The 21041-nt window shown below is 38.3% G+C and overlaps 1 protein-coding gene across 7 annotated transcripts in view; it reads right to left on the bottom strand.

Moving 5' to 3' along the window:
* The window catches only part of RABGAP1L (RAB GTPase activating protein 1 like), a 738861-nt gene extending 719844 nt beyond the window's left edge, over positions 1 to 19017 (bottom strand). For 3 of the 7 annotated variants that reach the window (XM_057507895.1, XM_057507897.1, XM_057507901.1), the window contains exon 1: positions 18786 to 18919. The gene's annotated coding sequence lies outside the window, so the exon portion shown is untranslated. Of the gene's footprint in view, positions 1 to 18785 lie in introns of all 7 variants that reach the window. The other 4 variants (XM_057507898.1, XM_057507899.1, XM_057507896.1 and 1 more) reach the window with 3 other exon arrangements.
* Positions 19018 to 21041: the final 2024 nt, after the last annotated feature.

Here is a 21041-nt window from a genome sequence, read left to right as displayed (position 1 = left end):
AAGTCATAGACAAGAGATACACAAAGAATACAGAATATGACACCTAATATATAAAGAGTGGAGGAGGGGAAAAAAGAACCTTTGGATGATGTTTAAAAAAGCATAATAAGCAAGTTAAGACAGACTGTAAGATAGTAAGAAAGCTGCCCTTGAACCTTTGGCAACCACAAATCCAAAGTCTACAATGACAATAAGTACATATCAATCGATAATCACCCTAAATGTACATGGACCGAAAGCACCAATCAAAAGATAGAGAGTTACATACAGAATGGATAAAAAAACAAGACCCATCTATATGCCACCTACAAGAGACTCACTTCAAACCCAAAAACATACACAGACTAAAAGTGAAGGGATGGAAAAAGACATTTTATTTTAATAGGGAGAAAAAAAAGCAAGAGCAACAGTACTTATATTAGACAAAATAGACTTCAAAACAAAGAAAGTCACAAGAGACAAAGAAGGACATTACATAATAATAAAGGGGTCAGTCCAACAAGACAATACAACCATTATAAATATCTATACACCCAACATAGGAGCACCTACATATGTAAAACAAATAATAACAGAATTAAAAGGGGAAATAGAATGCAATGCATTCATTTTAGGAGACTTTAACACACCACTCACTTCAAAAGACAGATCAACCAGAAATAAAATAAGGAGACAGGAGCACTGAACAACGCATCAGAAAAGATTGACCTAACAGACATCCATAGAACACTCCACCCAAAACCAGCAGGATATACATTCTTCTCAAGTGCACATGGGACATTTTCAGAATAGATCACATAGCAGGTGACAAAAAGAGCCTCAGAAAGTTCAAAAAGATTGAAATTGTGCCAGCCAGCTTCTCAGACCACAAGAGTATGAAACAAAAAATAAATTACACAAAGAAAACAAAAAAGCCCACAAACACATGGAGGCTTAACAACATGCTCCTAAATAGTCAATGGATCAATAACCAAATAAAAACAGAGATCAAGCAATATACAGAGACAAATGACAACAATAATTCAACACCGCAAAGTCTGTGGTACGCAGTGAAGGCAGTTCTAAGGGGAAAGTATATAGCAATTCAGGCCTATTTACAGAAGGAGGAAAAATCCCAAATGAACAGTCTAAATTCACAATTAATGAAATGGGAAAAAGAAGAATAAATGAGGCCCAATGTCAGTAGAAAGAGGGACATGATAAAAATCAGAGAAGGGATAAACAAAATTGAGAAGAATAAAACAACAGAAAGAAGCAATGAAACCAAGAGTTTCTTTGAGAAAATAAATAAAATAGACAAACCCCTAGCCAGACTTATCAAGAAAAAAAGAGAGTCTATACACATAAATAGAATCAGAAATGAGAAAGGAAAAACCACTACAGACACCAAGAAATACAAAGAATTATTAGAGAATACTATGCTAACAAATTGGATAATGTAGAAGAAATGGACAACTTTCTAGAAAAATAAAACCTTCCAAGACTGACCCAGGAAGAAACAGGAAATCTGAATGGAGCAATTACCAGCAATGAAATTGAACTGGTAATCAAAAAACTACCAAAGAACAAAACCCCTAGACCAGATGGCTTCACTGGTGAATTTTATCAAATGCTTAGAGAAGACCTAATACCCACCCTCCTTAAAGTTTTCCAAAAAGCAGAAGAGGAGGGAACACTTCCAAACTGATTCTATAAGGCCAGCAACACTCAAATACTAAAACCGGGCAAGGACACCACAAAAAAAGAAAATAAAATACGAAGATCCCTAATGAACACAGATACAAAAATACTCAACAAAATATGAGCAAACCAAATTCAAAAATGTTTCAGAAAGCTCAGCCATCATGACCAAGTGGGATTTATTTCAGGAATGCAAGGATGGTACAGCATTCAAAAATCCATTAACATCATACACCACATCAACAAAAAGGACAAAAACCACATGATCATCTCTACAGATGCCGAAAAAACATTCGACAAAATTCAACACTCATTCATGATAAAAACTCTCAACAAAATGGGTATAGAGGGGAAGTACCTCAACATAATAAAGGCCATATATGACAAACCCATAGCCAACATCATATTTCACAGCAAGAAGCTGAAAGCTTTTCCTTTAAGATCGGAAATAAGACAAGGATGCCCAGTCTCCCCACTTTATTCAACATAGTTCTGGAGGTCCTAGCCACAGTAATCAGACAACACAAAGAAACAGAAGGCATCCAGATTGGTAATGAAGAAGTAAAACTGTCACTGTTTGCAGATTACATGATACTGTACATAAAATATCCTAAAGAATCCACTCAAAAACTCTAGAACTACAATTTGGTACTGGCACAAGAACAGACCCATAGACCAGTGGAACAGAATAGAGACTCCAGATATAAACTCAAGCATATATGGTCAATTAATATATGATAAAGGAGCCATGGACATAAAATGGGGAAATGACAGCCTCTTCAAAAGCTGCTGTTGGCAAAACTGGACAGCTACATGTAAGAGAATAAAACTGGATTACTGTTTAACCCCATACAGAAAAGTAAACTAAAAATGGAACAAAAACCTGAATGTAAGTCATGAATCCATAAAACACCTAGAAAAAAATACAGGCAAAAATCTCTTGGACATAAACATGAGCAGCTTCTTTATGAACATATCTCCCCAGGCAAGGAAAACAAAAGCAAAAAAGAACAAGTAGGACTACATCAAACTAAATAGCTTCTGTACAGCAAAGGATACCATCAGTAGAACAAAAAGAGATCCTACAGTAAGGGAGAATATATTCAGAAATGATATATCTGATAAGGGGTTTACATCCAAATTATATAAAGAGCTCACACACCTCAACAAACAAAAAGCAAATAAGCCAATTAAAAAATGGGCAGAGGAGCTGAACAGACACTTCTCCAAAGAAGAAATTCCAATGCCCAACAGGCACATGAAAAGATGCTCCACATCACTAATCATCAGAGAAATGCAAATTAAAACCACAATGAGATATCACCTCACACCAATTAGGATGGCCAACATCAAAAAGACAAACAACAAAAGTTAGCAAGGATGTGGAGAAAGGGGAACCCTCCTATACTGCTGGTGGGAATGTAAACTACTTCAACCATTGTGGAAAGCAGTATGGAGGTTCCTCAAAAAACTCAAAATAGAAATACCATTTGACCCAGGAATTCCACTGCTAGGAATTTACCCTAAGAATACAGCAGCCCAGTTTGAAAAAGACAGATGCACCCCTATGTTTACCATAGCACTATTTACAATAGCCAAGAAATGGAAGCAACCTAAGTGTCCATCAGTAGATGAATGGATAAAGAAGATGTGGTACATATACACAATTGAATATTATTCAGCCATAAGAAGAAAAAAAATCCTACCATTTGCAACAACATGGATGGAGCTAGAGGGTATTATGCTCAGTGAAATAAGCCAGGCAGAGAAAGACAAGTATCAAATGATTTCACTTACCTGTGGAGTATAAGAACAAAGAAAAAACTGAAGGAACAAAACAGCAGCAGACTCACAGAACCCAAGAATGGACTAACAGTTACCAAGCGGAAGGGACTGGGAAGGGTGGGTGGGAAGGGAGGAATAAGGGGGAAAATGGGGCATTGCTATTAGCTGTAGGGGGTGGGGGGACATGGGAAAGGCAGTATAAACAAAGAAGACAAATAATGACTCTACAGCATCTTACTACACTGATGGACAGTAACTGTAATGGGGTATGTGGGGGGGACTTGGTGATGGGGGGAGTCTAGTAACCATAATGTTGTTCAAGTAATTGTGCATTAATGATATCAAAATTAAAAAAAAAACTCTAGAACTAGTATCTGAATTCAGCGAAGTTGCAGGATACCAAATTAATACACAGAAATCTGTAGCATTCCTATACACTAACGATGAACTAGCAGAGAGAGAAATCAGGAAAACAATTCCATTCACAATTGCATCAAATAGAATAAAATACCTAGGAATAAACCTAATGAAGGAAGTGAAAGACCTATATCCTGAAAACTACAAGACACCCATGAGAGAATTTAAAGAAGATACCAATAAACAGAAATACATCACGTGCTCATGGATAGGAAGAATCAATATTGTCAAAATGGCCATCCTGCCTAAAGTAATCTACAGATTCAATGCAATCCCTATCAAAATACCAAAAGCATTCTTCAACTAGAACAAATAGTTCTAAAATCCATATGGAACCACAAAAGACCCTGAAGAGCCAAAGCAATCCTGAGAAGGAAGAATAAAGCAGAGGGTATTATGCTTCCCAACCTCAAGCTGTACTACAAAGTCACAATAATCAAGACAATTTGGTACTGGCACAAGAACAGAAACACAGACCCCAGACATAGAGAGCCCAGATATAAACCCAACCATATATGGTCAATTAATATACAATAAGGGAGCCATGGCTATACAGTGGGGAAATGACAGTCTCTTCAACAACTGGTGTTGGCAAAACTGGACAGCGACATGCAAGAGAATGAAACTGGATTATTGTCTAACCCCATACACAAAAGTAAACTCGAAATGGATCAATGACCTGAATGTAAGTCATGAAACCATAAAACTCTTAAAAGAAAACACAGGCAAAATTTTCTTGAATATAAACATGAACAACTTTTTCCTGAATGCATCTCCTCGGGCAAGGGAAACAAAAGCAAAAATGAACTCATGGGACTACATCAAGTCAAAAAGCTTCTGTACAGCAAAGGACACCACCAGCAGAACAAAAAAGGCATCCTACAGTATGGGAGAATATATTTGTAAATGACTTATCCGACAAGGGGTTAACATCCAAAATATATAAAGAACTCACATACCTCAACACCAAAAAACAAATAACACAATTAAAAAAATGTGCAGAGGATATGAACAATTCTCCGAATTAGAAATTCAGATGGCCAACAGGCACATGGAAAGATGCTCTACATCGCTAATTATCAGGGAAATGCAAATTAAAACCACAATGAGATATCACCTCACACCAGTTAGGATGGCCAACATCAAAAAGTCTAGGACCAACAAATGCTGGTGAGGATGCAGAGAACAGGAAACCCTCCTACACTGCTGGTGGGAATGTAAACTCATTCAACCATTGTGGAAAGCAATATGGAGGTTCCTCAAAAAATTAAAAATAGAAATACCATTTGACCCAGGAATTCCACTCCTAGGAATTTACTCAAAGAAAACAAGATCCCTGATTCAAAAAGACACATGCACCCCTATGTTTACCACAGCAATAGCCAAGATATGGACACAACCTAAGAGTCCATCAGTAGATGAATGGATAAAGAAGATTCCATATACAAAATGGAATACTATTCAGCGTAAGAAAAAAACAACTCCTACCATTTGCAACAACATGGATGGAACTAGAGAGTATTATGGTCAGTGAAATAAGTTAGGCAGAGAAAGAGAAATACCAAATGATTTCCCTCGTTTGTGGAGTACAACAACGAAGCAAAACTGAAGGCACAAAATAGCAGTAGACTCACAGACTCCAAGAAGGGACTAGCGGTTACCAAAGCAGAGGGGTGGTGGAGGGCAGGTGTGGAGGGAGGGAGAAGGGGATTGAAGAGTATCATGATTAGTTCACATGGTGTCAAGGGTTGTGGGGGGTCATGAGGGAGACAGTGTAGCACAGAGAAGACAAGTAGTTACTCTGTGGCATCTTACTACACTGATGGACAGTGACTGCAATGGGGTATGGGGTGGACTCGATAATATGGGTGACTGTAGTAACCACATTGTTTGTTCATGTGAAACGTTCATAAGAGTGTATATCAATGATACCTTAATTTTAAAAAAACTTAGCAGAAAAAAAAAAGATTATGAACTGCCTAATTATTCTAGATGCCAAATTACAATATTTGAATATGCCTGCTTTATTAAAATTGAAGCATTACATATTACTATTTTAAAACTTGAAAGGAATAAAACAGCATTTCATTTTGCTTTAATAAGCATTTCTTTGATTACTGATAAGATCTAACATTTTTCTACCAGTTGCTTGTAAGTTTTATTTCCTCTGCTATCAACTGTTTGCTCATTTCCTTTACCCATTTCAAAAATTGTTTTTGTTCATTACAATAACAAAGCTTTCTCAAGTGACAAATGAAAGGGATAGCTGTCTAAAATTCTAGTCACATGGGCCAAATGAAAAACTATAGTTTATAATCCCCACTGTCTTCCAGAAATTACTACAAACATTACTTTTTATTTAAACTCTCATTTAACTTATACATTATCTCAAGGTTCATTTCATGTAAATCATAACTCTCAGAAACTAAAAAGTTGAGAGGACTCAAATTTCCTGATACTTAAAGCAAGTACGAAAAGATCAGTTCTACCTACTAAATGGATATACCATATAAATTTATCTTAATATATTTGATCATCAAAACATTAATCATGCTGCAGATCTCATCTCTTTAATAAAACCAGATATACCAAGAAACCTGACTACAATCAGAATTCACTGTACAGTGCTCTCAGTAATCTGGCAAATATAAATATGCACTACTGGTTTCAAGAGAAGACTGAGTAAGGAAGTAATTAAGTAACTCAGTACAAACTCATCAACACCATTAGAACAGAACACAAAGCTCACATCAAGCTAATAGCAAACCTTTAAATAGCAGGGATTTTATAGATAATCTAATTCGATCTCTTTCCTCCCCAATCCCACACTCATTTTGCAAAGGAAGAAACCAAGGCAGAGGAAAGTGAAATAACTTTTGAGAAGGTCTTAAAGATAGTTAGGCCCAATAATATCTGCTTCATTCTGTAATCAACATAATTTTACTGAGAGCTTTATTCCAAGCTCTAAAGATAAAACCAGTTCAGTCGTTGTTCTCAAGGAGTTTATATGCTGCTGAGGGCAGGGAAGAAAAGAGTAAATAAAAAAGGAAGGAAGGAAGTTAGTCTCTATGACAGAGACAAGCATTTTGAATTAAACCACATAGGGCAATGTGGCAGAGCAAGACTAAAGGATCAAGGGACCAGGTCAGATGGGATGTTTTGGGAATGATGCACAAAAAATTAAGAGAGAGCTGAGATCTGAATGACAAGAAGTCAGCAACAGGAAAATCTAAGGAGACAGCATTCTGCTTAGAGATTTTCTTAAATCCAGTATTAGTCAAGGTACAGAGGGGATGGGAGGGAGACATAATTCTTTTGACCTAAATCTGTGCCATTTAAGTAGAAAAGATATTACAAACATATTTAATAATAAATATGGCACTAATTCGATTTTTTTTAAGTGATACACAAATTAAGATAAAATACTGTCATAGGAAAATATCTAAATCATGATTTAACTTAATCTAATTTGGAAAGATACATAAAATAACCAACTTTTCCATGAAAAAGTCATTTGAAGGTGACAAAAACACCTTAAAATTCATAATTTTTTAAATCCTTAGAAGATACTGTGAAGGAATTACGACAATTCTAATAAGGATTTTCAAATAAGATGAAAAAATTAACTTCAGTCAGAAACTTGTTTCCAACTTTTCTATTAATTTTTGACACCAGTATATACAACTTAAGACTTTTTTTTTCCAAGCAAAACTATTTACCTTAAACAAATGATCCTATGCTCAGAGACTAAGATGTTTGTTTCAGCCAACAATTCTCCTCTTTTTAAAAATCAGTTACTTTTAATAAACATATATATGACTTTCAAGTTACTAAAAGACAGTTTGTGCCTTATGCTTCTTTATGTTCCTCCAAGCACCTGACACTGTGCCTTGCAAACATAAGAGATGTAATGAAATGGCAGGTACAACTAGCAGTACCAACAGTATAGATTTCAACAGCTTGTGCCATTAAAAGGGAAAAGAGGGGGAAAAAAAATACTTCATTCCTAGAAATGTCTCAACACATTATCACAGAAAAACAATTCAACAATCCACAGCCTTGAATAAATTGGACTCAACTCAATGAAACATCATTGTCTAATCAAGAAAGTTTAGCACTGTAAGCATTTTAATACCTTTAAAAAATACCATCCATCTGGTTTATGAGAATTTAAACAGGAATATAGATGTTAACACCACATCTTATCCAATCTGGTTCCACATGTAAGACTTCACATAAAGCCACAGGCCCTCCCATACATGTCTCCCATTTGAGATAAAAAAATACTGGTGCAAAATCTCTGCCATCATCTCTGAGGTCACCCAATACTCCCTCTTCCTATGTCTTTATTTGCTGATGTCAGTTAAAGTTACTGGCAAACAAGAAATAATAAGGATTCTGGCTTGGTAACAGGGCTGAAAATACCTCCCATGCATGGAGCACCTTCACTTTTTTTATTTCTTAAATATCACAAAGTCATGAGGTATTATTACTTTCATTTTACAGATATATAAAACCAGAAATAAGGCTACTTACCCAAGGTCACTCAGCTAGTAAGTCTGTCAGATTCAGGGTTCTTTCCTTCCCAAGAAATAGATCAATAACAATCTCATCATAAAAGGGTTAAGATGACAGCACTAAGAGGCATAGCTACCACAAGTAAACAAGGTCAGAAGGCAGCAAGTCCAGGTTGAAATATCATCTTTTCCATCTACTTTCCACCCACGGCCACCATAACAACTAAAAGCTTGACAAGGGCTGGAGAAGTTTTTCAGGTTGGTAATCTAATTTGGAGACTAAATAATTTGCTGCTATCTAGCTCGAAGACTGTATTTTTATATATTATTGTTCATTTTAACAGATTTTCATTTAATAGGGTTAATGGCAGACCTCAACTCTAACATAGCTTATAAACGCACCTGAAAAGCATTATTAAAAGTCTCACTAGGTACAAGATACAACAAGAAAGAAAGGAAGATGGAGGAAACATTTATAAAAACTTAACTATGTGCCAGGAACTGAGCTGTCTCCTCTACAGTAATTAACTTATTCAAGATAAATAATCCTATGAAGTACTGTTACCCCCATTTTACAGATAACTTACCCAATGCCACTTAAAGCCAAGATTCAAACCTATAGTAGATCAATTTCATAGCCCTAAACAGAATGGTTTTTGCTCTGGAAAGCCTATACTAAAGTCTAATATAGAAACAGACAAGTTACAATACAATGTTATTAGTACCATAACAGGGAGGAAAATAGGGTGCTCTGAAAGTACATAATTAGAGATTTCTAAGAGTCTACATTCTCAATGAAGGCTTTCAAGATAATGATATCTATGCTGAGGTCACAACTACAAGTCATCCAGAGCAGAAAGACAACCTGGTACACACTCTAAAAAATACTTGGTACCCAAATGATCAAGAACATTAACTCTGATACCTTATACAAGTAATTTCTTCAGTGTTATATAGCAAATACTATGCTGAACTAAGTCTAGTATTCCATAAAATTTGCAAGTCTATGTATGTCATACATAAGAAAATTAAATCTAAGGTTATTCAAAGCCCTTTGGAAATCAATCATTCTGGATAAACAATTTGAAAACTGAACTAAGAGTTTGTTGTCTGGTTTCATATGCTATTTCATACAAAAAAATCCTTATAAAATAAGAACCTTAATACCTTAACAAATGTACTATATAGACCATATATTTAACCTTTCCTTGCTAAGACATAAGAAACTCTCATTATTATTCTATATTATTAGAAATACAATGGATATCTTAAAGCTAATTAGGTTGAACAAGGCTATTTTCTGTATATTAATGATGGTTTTAGATTTTGTTTTTATATGTACAGTTTTTCCTAGTTCTTCACTGCTGTCATGTCAGCAATCTCACTATCCTATTCTCAATACATATGTTTATGACAGCATCTCACCACTACTAAATTAGTCCTTCATTTAATCTGCTCCTTAAAAACTACAATTATCACATATAAAGTAAAAATAAGTTCTCAGTGAGAGCTAAAAAGAGCTTTATTTAGAAGGAATTACTTATAAAAATTTGGGGTTTCATAATGTTTCAGAGAGCTGCCACCAGGTCTTCATGGGTAATTTTCAAATTTTCATACCTTATCTAAAATGTCTCTCTTGCCTTCTTTGAACTCAACTCAGTATTCCATGCAGCCTTACCTGAGACCCAAAGCCAAGTTAATCCTCTGAAACTTTCCTGTAAGACACATCCTAGGCAGCCCCATCCTTGCTTTTACTCTACAGTATTTGTGTCTCCATCCAGTATGACTGTCAACTCCTTAATAGTCTCTTATCTCTGCTTCTCTATTACGGAACCCATACCCTGATTTATAAATGCAGTTTTGTTTTGTTGAATAAAACAATGTCATAGAATGAAACAAACTATATAAAGAGCTATAAAGCCATAACACTGCATACAATAAAAATGACCTTTCATACCCATAATGAAACTTTCTTTTGAAAAATATGCACTCCAGAAATCTAAATTCCAAGGAAAGTCATAAGAAAAGTACTATGTAAGAACATACGGAAACATACTATTAAACTGTTGTAGCCACTGTATCAAAAAAACTATGTATCTTGGGATGAAGAAAACAAAAATGCATAACCATTTTTCCCAGGCAAATTTATACTTGTTCAACCTACACACAAAACGCTGACATTTAAAGAATGGTGACTGTTGATTCAAGCTAAAATTTAAAAAGTTATTTTAGGGGCATCTAGTTACTCTGAGGTATCAGAATAGAAGAAGTTACCCTTTACAAAGACTCAGAGATTCTTGATGTTGGAAGGTTCTTAGAGGTTGCTAGAGGCTATCCAATCCACTTTTTATTCAATACACTCTTACATTTCTGCTTTTCGTCAGTGATCCTCTTGACCCACACAAACTATGCCTTCTACATTGCAAATAGGAGCCTATCAAATATTTGTTTGTTCAATGTACTTTATTTTATGGTTCAACTTAATTTAGTGATTACAAAGTAATATATGTGCTTATGTATTTCAAAGATTTTTTTTAAGCTTCTCAAAAATTATTCAGCAAAATGAAACCAGGTATATTATAGGTGTTTTTTGGCAAACCTTACCTTATTGATTCTCATAACCACCTATAAAATAGGCAGGGCAGGTATCAACATCCCCATTTAAAGAATCATTAATATAGAGTAGAGAGTCACTATGAGGCTCATTTAGGAGCAAGAGAGACCTACCTCTTATGAGCTATGTGATCCTAAGTAAGTTGCTGACCTTCTCTAAGCCTGTTTCCTCATCTGCAAACTGGGAATATTATAATATTTCCTACCTCATACACTCATTGTCAAGACTACCTCAAGTAGTAAGATATTATTATCTCATTATTCTGCCCTCATTTTAAGCACATTATCTAATATCTCTCGAAATCTCATAGCAGCACTAGGTCAAGAATTAAGGTCCCATGTTCTACCTACCTTGTCTTCCACAAAAGCAAAAAATGCTTTAGTTATTTGCAGCTTAATGACTATTTTTCATACCCCACCCATTGGTCAACCAGTAATAACAAAGTTCCACTGTGATTTGTATGCAAACATAATGAACTTTACATGCAAAAGCTATCACATTAATTTTTAAACAAACTGGTTTCTCTAACCTACTATTATTAGATTATCTTTTAAAAACTTTATCTGGTATTTTCAAATGATAAAGATTGCTATTTTATTGTTTGTGAAACCAACTGCAGCAGGAAAAACCTGTTTCATCTATCAAAACTATTGTTGATGTTAACAAGAAATATAAAATGCATGTCAGAATTAAAAACAAAAAACTTAGAGGCCTCAACTCAGTGAAAAAATTAAGCTGCATAACTCATGCATCAAAATTGTACAGGTTCACTAGTATTGGCAAATGTGTGGTTCTAAGGATTTGAATAATATCTAATTTCCTATTAACTTTACCAAGAAGCTTGCGTTAGTGTTAGGGTGGAGAATATTGTGGGGGAAAAAATGAATGGAGGCAAGAAGACTTTAACTGAACTACAATTCAGTACCAACTTGATAGCCAGTAATAATATATCTTTGCTCAGAAAGAGTAGGACAAAGGCAAATCAAAACATTAGCCCAAACATAACCCTTAACAGCAGGGCAAATATGAGACAATTAAAATGAAAAGAATACAGTTCATGAGACAAGAACTATGTGGAAATAAAAAAATTAATGAATGCAGTCTGATGGCAAACAGCTGCTGAAACAAAATTACTACAAAACAACCTAAGAAAACATACTGTCTGCTAGTATATGCATAGGCTCCCTTCAGTGGCTGACTTTTCACTAAACTAAAACAGAATCTATTCAAAGTGTCATCGGAGGCTAAATTTATACAAAGAAACAAACTACTCAAGGAAATATCTAATAACCACTCTACAAACATTTGCATTTATACCATGCTCTTAGCAGAGGCCTCAACGTGACAAATACATCTTGAAGCATGGAATAATTTTCTATATGGTTTATAAAAACTGATGTTGTAAGTCTTTTAAACCTTCAAAACTGAAAACCACAGGTTTGTACTTTTTCTAAAAATAGTGTTTGTTATTTGCATCCCCTGTGGTGGAAGTCTGATTTTAGTGTCCTGTAATTTCGCTAACTGCTGAAAATGAGGGCAGAATATGGGTGTTTGTGTTGGGTGGGGAGAGGCTGAGAAATCCTTCACTGGTACATGAATGTATTCTACACTTGCCTTATAAAATATGCTCCTTTCCTGGAAATTTGGCATATAAAAAAATCCCTTTGGATTTGCATTACTTTCACATTTGTGACTATTTCACATGACGGTCTTCAAAGAGCCAGACCACTTGTTTTTAGCCATCTGCCAGATAGACTGTATTTTCACCACAAATCCCAACAACTAGTAGGTGTTGTGTGTGTAGACATTTATATATATATATATATATATACACACACACACGTGTGTGTGTATATGTGTATCTTTAGAAAGTGTGTGTATATGTGTATCTTTAGAAAATGTTTGCATAGTTTAAATTAAGAAACAACAGCATCATTCTTTGTACTACAAAAAGTAATGATAGAAAACTTGGAAGGATTTTAATAAACTCAATTTGGGAAAGCTTAACCCGTCTTGAAAAAAAACTCTGTGCTGACATGATTAGCTTCTCTATTCAACTGGTGTGAGCTATCTGAGGCATGCTGCATGTGAACTCTTATCATGCTATCTGGAGTGAGCTCCCTTACGGAGCAATTCACATGAAACTGCTGAAACCTAAAATGACAAGACAATATATGTATCAGAAGCCTAAATAAATGAGGAGCACAGTATGGCAAAGACACAATTCATATTTATTTTGGAACCAAAGCTCATCCCCAAAATTCTTGGCCAATCATCCAGAAGTAGCCCAGCTTTTTACCAACCAAATACTTATTTACCATAGTAACTTCATCACCAAGATTACCAAAATTTTCCACACATTTCCCACAGTCTCTGTATGTGTTGTTACCTAGGCAACACTAAAAGGGCTTTTACCTTTACAGACCTGGTGGGTCAAAGAGAAGTAAAGCTTCTTCAAATTGTGTATCATTTTAATTAGAAGCAGTAAGTGTGAAATCATCAGCATACAGAAAACCTTGAGAACTATCAACAGTGTGCTTCAATTTGATTGACAGCACAACTTACTGTCATTTACTTTCATTTACCTTCATTTCTAGCCACCTAATTCCCCTATGGTTTAAGGCAAGCGCCATCCAAAACTTCAAAACATAATCATACAGACTCTCAAACACATAAATGCTGAAATCTAAAGAACTTCTTTGAGTAAAGAATCTATCATTCCTCACAACTGGCTGTGGTATAAAATACCCTGCCTTGCTGCCCTAAATTCTGAAAGCTAGTCAGCTCTGCTGTGGATCTGTATAAACTGTCTTTCTGGCTGAACCAGACCTGCCTCCAAAAATTAAACTCCAGTCATTCAGAAATCATATTTTAGAAGGTGCTTTGATAAGATTTTCAAAACTGCTTCCTGCTCTATCTACTATAACCAATTTGATGCTACTTGGCAAAACAAAAAATAATGATCTCTCCTTACAAAAAAAATATTTTCCCTTTCTTTCCAATAGTTTTGGGACTGGTAAACTCAAGGTTGCTTCCCTAACACTAATAACCTTTACCTTCAGCTTTTACTCCAAGTACACTTAAGTGCTGCCTGGGTCATGAATACAGCATATAAAACGTATTTAATGTTAGGAAGTACTGCATGACTCCAGAGACAAAAATGAAAGTTAAGCTGAAAAGCAGAAAGGAAAACTGGCATTCAAGGCTTTTTCACCATCTGGTGCTGACTCTCTCTTGCCCAGCTCTTTCCCTCTACCCTTCTGATCACTCTGGTCCTGGCCCTGAAAGACCTTTCTCTACATACTATTTGTCCTATTTCCATTTCCACATGTCCAAATCCTACCCATTCTTCAAAGCATGGTTTAAATGTCAAGTCTTCTCCCATCCTTACAACTAAAAGTAATCTCTCTAAACTCTTGCAGCACCTTATCTTCATCCGTTTGCCCCGTTGTTACTTTCGGCCTTACATTATCTTTGTTTCCATATTTAATCTGAAACATAAGCATAAAGGCCTCAGGGTCAAGGTTCATGGACTATTCGTCTCTATTCAAACTGCTTAACACAATACCTTGCAAATATTAAGCACTCCAATGGCTTGGGTTAGTAGAGAGACATCCACTAGAAACAACTCTAGATAAGGAATCTGGAGACCTGGCTTTGCTAATAACTAGCTATATGACCTTGAGCTTCAATCTTTTAGTATGTTATCTACAAAGTGAACAGGATGAACTGAACCAGTTTTTAATTATGGACTGTTATCCATGAGAAGGCTATAAAACCAATTGTGGGGTCAAACCAAGCATTTTTTTCAATGAAATGAAACAGAATAAAAAATATCAAACTGTTAGATGCAGTGGTGTGCTGTAAATGCTTAACAAATGGCTATTCAGAAGGGAGAAAAAAAGTCCTGTAATGTACCAATTGCTGATCTCCCTGGTGTAAATACTCCTACCATGGTCAATTTCAAGCTACCACCAGGATGTCACTGAACAGTGGAGCTAGGTGGTAAGAGAAAGGCACCACTGCTTGTCAGTCAGCATGATGAGACAGCTCCAGCAAGGTCCTGAAAAAGAGAACTATTATTTCACCAAACTTTTCGTTCAAGTTTGTGTGTGTGTGTGTGTGTGTGTGTGTGTGTGTTGAATCAGTGTACAAAAGTATTACTGTGAGTCACAGTCAAAACAGTTCAGCTAAATAATCTAGTTTCTACCATGTGCACTACACAATTCAGTAAGTCTTACTCTTGGTTACCTATGTAACCTCTTTACCACCAAAAAATTTATATTTCTGTTCAAAAATGAGAGTAAGAGAGATGCCTATTGATATCACTGGAAGGCAAATTCCAGGGAGTGGAAATTTGGCCTAAGAAACATCAGTGAAGAGCCAAGGTTCTCAGCCTTTGTTCAGCCCCACACACCTGAGGGACACAACACGCTGCTACCAGTAGCAACCACTCATTTAGCAAAGGGTTGTTGTGGGGAGAGACGGAGAGGGAAAAGTAATCTATAGTATGAAAAAATCCAAGTAGTGATATTTGTGCCAATGCCTCCACCCCACTGAGGATCGAGTACAGAGAAAACCAGTGCTATAGGTTTATTTCTATACCTGATGCTTCCCAGCCAAATTCTCCAGCACAAGCTTGCTTTCCTCAATGCACCTCCAATCCTGAGAATTCCCTACTAGAATTAAGTTTTTTGCCATGGACTGGAGTGCTTGTTTAATTTAGAATAGACAAGGAGGAAAATAGCAAACAGTTGTTAGGCTTGATATTCTGGGAAAACCAGGCTTTTACTGAAGAAAAAGAAAAACTTTCCTATTTTCTTACTTGTTATTTAAGCTTACTAAACTGGGTAAGGAGAGAGGAAGTTTCTTGAATATATTTTTGGCTGTACTATGTCTATCACAACAACAGTCTGTAACCAGATTTTTCATGAGTGTTTATGAAGAACTGTGTTTTCTATTTTTAAGGCTATTTAGAAAACAAGAAGGCTCAGAATTTCAAATATACTAATAATCTTTGCCCAAATCTAACTCCAAATTAACTGAATACATGCCTAGAAGTTTCCCAGGAAAATCCCCAAAAATTGTACTAAAAAACACCTAACGAGGACAAAAAGGAGTCAGCATGAGCAGAAACTTGCTATATGCAAACAATTACGGCATCCTATCTGTTGAATGAGTGCAATATTGAAAGTAAATGAAATATGATAAGAGAATGTTGAGATGCAAGTTCTGCTTAATTCCATTAACTCTACCTTATTAGAGTCCACTGATGTTCATGTACTTATACCCAATATCAAATACTGACCATAAAATGAGAATTATTCCCCACTCTGAAAAGAGTCAAGTCAAGCAATGTCTTTCTTCATGTCACAATATTAAACCTCTTCTTAAAAATTGAGTATGTTTTACCATAACTCAGGTGCAAGTCTTTACTTCTCTGCCTCCACTATCTGTGGCAGCAAATGCTCATAAAACTATCTCTGTAAAAAATTCCTGAGCATCTTTGCAGTACCACAGCCTGAAGCCTTGGGCTGCTGGTCATCCTCAGACCCAGTGGCTGACCTAGTAATATAAGGCAAGAGATACATACATGTAGCAAGTCAGTACAACTTGTGAGACATAGCAAAAATGCTCTGGGCTTGGGAATCCCATAGGCTACATTATCTATTTCATTCTTCAAACGCCCTCCATCCCGTCATAATCATCTGCACAACACTTCAAGACAATGGTAGGCTGGAATGCAGGCCCAGTTCTACACCTTCAATACAAGAAATTTTTGCTATTTAGCTACTACTCCCTTCAAAATTAATCTCTAGAAGCCTGGCTATCTCCCCCTCATAATATTTTTACTTGGCATAACAGAATTCCTTCTTTTAACTATTCCCAGGAAATGGATAAAAGGACCTTCAGCTTTAATGCTGTATCATCTGAGTTCAAATAACTATACAGCAATTGAACTAGTTCAAGTTTGGGTTAAGGCAAAGAAAAAAAATTTTATTACAAGTTTTTAGAAGGCACACATTTAGAACTGCTGAGCTGATAAACATGAAAATTCTTGTTTCACATGCCTAATAAAATTCTGTCATTCCAGTAAAACACTTCAGAATGGCTACTTGAGTGAAAAGAAAATGATCTGAATCATGAAACAATTAGCAAAGGAACAAAAATTCTCAGAATATCACAACTATAATAAATAAAAATTCACCCCCCCAAAAAAAAATTCCCATCAAATAAGTCAGGCCAAGAAAACTTCATACATTTACAGTCACGCCTTTTTATGTTGATTGGTGTATTCACTGTGAGTCCCGGTAGTACTCAGGACCTACTACCTTGTTTCCAGCTTTCTAGAATACAGCGTAGGCTATATATATATATTCACACATAAGCACTGACCAACTACATCCACTTCTTTCCCCCTCCTCCCATGACTTAATACATATCAGAGCACATTTTGAACTGATTTAATATAAACACCAGTCTAACTGTTTCAACTCCTCTAGCAGGTAAGCATTTAATACAATTTGGTGATAATGTATACATTAAACTAATCTAGTCTTTTCCCTTTGCAATTTAATTATCAGTTTCACATGGGGCTTTCTATTGAAATAATGAATCATAGGCCAGTTTTCCGGGGCTAGCAGCTTCTGGACCAATTTTCCATGGACGAAAATCCACTTTTAATTTGACCACAAGCACACGTCATGTTTGTATCACGGTATTGGATAGTCTACAGAAGTGTAACAGAAGCCAGATATAAACACTATTACGAGAAAAGTCAGGGGGTTTTCATGAAATTGTTTTCAGAATTGTAACAGGCGACTACCTACCTTCCATCATGTACAAGAAAAAATCCACGTGTTAAAAATCCCTAAACCATCCAGTACCAAAAAGGCAGGCCTTGAAATCAGTTTATCAACAGCGCTGAAATCTGACACACAAGCAAAAGTTCTCACCAACACTGTAGAGGTTGGTTTCCCTTCACTTACATGAAACCCTCAACTGTGCAATTGACTACCTAAATTTTAGCACTTGATAATCCTATCCCAGAGGTACAAGGAGAATACACAGAGCACCTGGACACATTGCCCTGGGATCAGAAACAAACCCTGTCAGTCCATCCCCTACCACTCGGCCACCTCCCGCAGGCGGTGGCCCCTTTCCACATGCTGACGCACAGCCCAGCCCTGCACCGTTGGCGACCAGTGCAAAGTACTAGCCCAGTCTTAGAAACTTTGGTTCAGTTATCAGGACACTGAGCACCCACGACCTGGACGGGGGATGTTTGTTGTGGCCGGGCGGTCAACTCTGAAGCGGGGCATTCCTTGCAGGTAGAGATCTGCCCGGGACGCAGCCCATCTCAGGCTGCTAAACCAGAAGCATCAACCGCAGGAGCAGAGCAAAGTACCGGGCGGAGACCCAGGAGCGCGAGGGCGAGACACGGTCACGAACAGAAGCCAGAGTGTGGGTAAGACAACACCCCAACCACACGCCCCCCGGACTGCTGGGGCTGCGAGCCCCGCAGCGGGCACCGCGCAGAGGCGGCAAGGGGGGACGCTGCCAGGGGCGCGCGACTGGAGGCGAGCGCCAGTCACCACCACCACCCCCCAGGTGAGGGGCGCCGACCCCGCCCGCCGGCTCGGGCCGCCACCCGGGACAGCCGCGGAGTCCGGGAAGCGACCGACAACCCGAACCCGCCCGTGCCCGCCTCCCGGGGTCCGCCCGCATCCCGTCCCGGGCCCGGCCCCCACATCGACCCTCCTCCGACTCACCCCCGGCGCCGACACCCCCGGCACGGCCCGCGGCTCCGCGCCGCCCGTACGCCCGCCGGCCCCTCGGAGGCCGCCCTCGCCTCACCTCCTCACGTCTCCGGGACCAGGGTCGGAACAACTCTGCCTGGCGCCCACGTCCCACCCGCCGCCCGCACTCCGCCGCCGGGCCCGTCCCGTTCGCTCCGCGGCTGCCCAAGCCCTGAGAGGGCGGAGGGAGAGAGCCCGAGGGGAGGGGAGGAGGCCGCGGGCAGGAAGAGGCGAGGAGGGGGCGGGCTGAGAGAGGGAGTCGGGAGCGCGCCCGTGCGGTCCCTCGGCGCGGCGTGCGCGCTCCTGAGAGCTGAGGCGCAGTCTCTGTCTCCGGCGGCGACGCGCACACGCCCCTGCGGAGCCGAGCTTCGGCTGTGGTCGGAGTGACGACCTGCGCGGGCCTGGGTGGTTGGAGTGGGGGCCCGGGAGGGGGCCTTCCGGAGCGTACCGCGTCCCGGAGCCCGCTCTTTCCCGAGCCCTGCCCTGCGGCCACTGAGTTCTTAGATAATTATGAGTCTAGGGAGATTACGTTGTTGCTCGTACACTTCGTTTGCATATTTTCATTCTTCATGCCCAGGAATCCTCAGGGAAGTCCCTTAAAGAATACTAAGTTTTCTTGCCTGTTAGTCTTTTCTGTGCCTCTTTCAAGGTGTCTTGCGTGCATATGAAGCGCTCTCTGGCTGGTTTTGTGGGACTCGGGGGAGATTGAAGAGGGAAATAACCTTCGCGGAAAGAACAGGAAAGCGCTAACACTATTGTTTATTTTTGGGAAGAAAATGTGCCCTCATCACCTTTCTGTCCTTTGGGGTAACAAATGTGGGGTACAAATAAGTAGAGATTAAATAAACCAACTTTTTCCTCGACAAATATTGTACTGATCCTTGTGCTGTGGAACTCTTCCCTTCCTAGATCCTGCAGAAATGATCTGTAATTTTTCTGAATTTCCTCAGCGCATTGTTTCTGTAGGTTTGTGGCACCTAATATTTTCAACCTTATCTACATAAATCTGTGCAATATTTTATCCCCCTAGAGAATCCTTGAGGACCTACTTCATTCGTTTTCATATTTCCACAATGCCTAGCATAGTACCTGACTCAGAAAGTACTCCAGAAATGTCATGGTATGAGGGACTATAACCCAGCAAGAGTTCAGCATACGCCCAATGATTTCAGCTGTAGAATGACTTCTATAGTTTAAAATTCTCCCTTCAGCCCCACTTCAATTCCCCTGCACTCATTTCCCCACCTAGATCCAAAAGCTACCCTAAGAAATGTGACATTTGTGCAAAAGCCCCTCTCTCTCTCAAGTTCTTTTGTTTCCCTTTTTCCTAATTTAAATGTCTATAGATGCTGGGTCATATCAAGAGTGCTGCAATTCTTTTGTGTTGCCCCCACCTACTGGGGACCTTCCCAGAAGGTCCTTTAATCTATCTCTGTATCCCAAGAGTCTACTTAGAGCTGAACCTGACTCAGTAAATGCTCAAAGTTTGATATTAATACAGTTAGGGTTAGAATAGTGTCTTGCCTGAGGCTTTCAGCCTTGGGCAAGTTCCCTATGAATTCAGGAGACCAAGAAATGACAACAGAACATTCTTGCGGTAAAAGGGTTTATACCTGGCTTTATTCTCGTGATGGTAGGTCAAGCACTAGAATCATGCCTGCATCCAACAGTCTGCAGGTCCATAATCCACATATGTCTCTGACTCTGCGCAGAGTACTGGGCCCAGCTCTATTATATAGTGACTCAGCCAATAATAGCTCATTGCCCATGGGTGTGAAAGCATTAGCCTTGCAGTAGGTTAATTACATCATCAAGTAGTTTAGGGTCAGTTGAGGATCCTGGCCATAGGAACTTCCATTTTCCCCAACAAATAGCTCAAAAATCATCAGTATCTATTAAAAAATAACTCAACAAGTATTTATTAATAAGCCAAAAGTAGGTACTAAGCCTCTACTAAATAAAGTACAAGTAAAATTACCCTGGGTACCACGAGGAAGTCAACAGATGAAAAAGAATTTCTGCCTTGTGATTCCTTCTAACTGGACAAAAGCTTTTTGACAAAAAGGGCAATACTGTGGGAACTATCTGCACTCAATAAATAACAGCCCACAGAAAAGGAAATAAATATTTAAATTAATTAAGTCCAAAATAAGTTTAGGGTCCCCCATAAATTCAGTTCCATATGCCTTTGGCAACAATAATAATGTCCAAACGTTAGCCGTTACCACT

The sequence above is a fragment of the Manis pentadactyla genome, chromosome 9 (assembly GCF_030020395.1).
Source record: "Manis pentadactyla isolate mManPen7 chromosome 9, mManPen7.hap1, whole genome shotgun sequence".
Taxonomy (NCBI): Eukaryota; Metazoa; Chordata; class Mammalia; order Pholidota; family Manidae; genus Manis; species Manis pentadactyla.
Note: the sequence above shows the minus strand (reverse complement) of the source record. Positions and strands in the feature narration are given on the sequence as shown.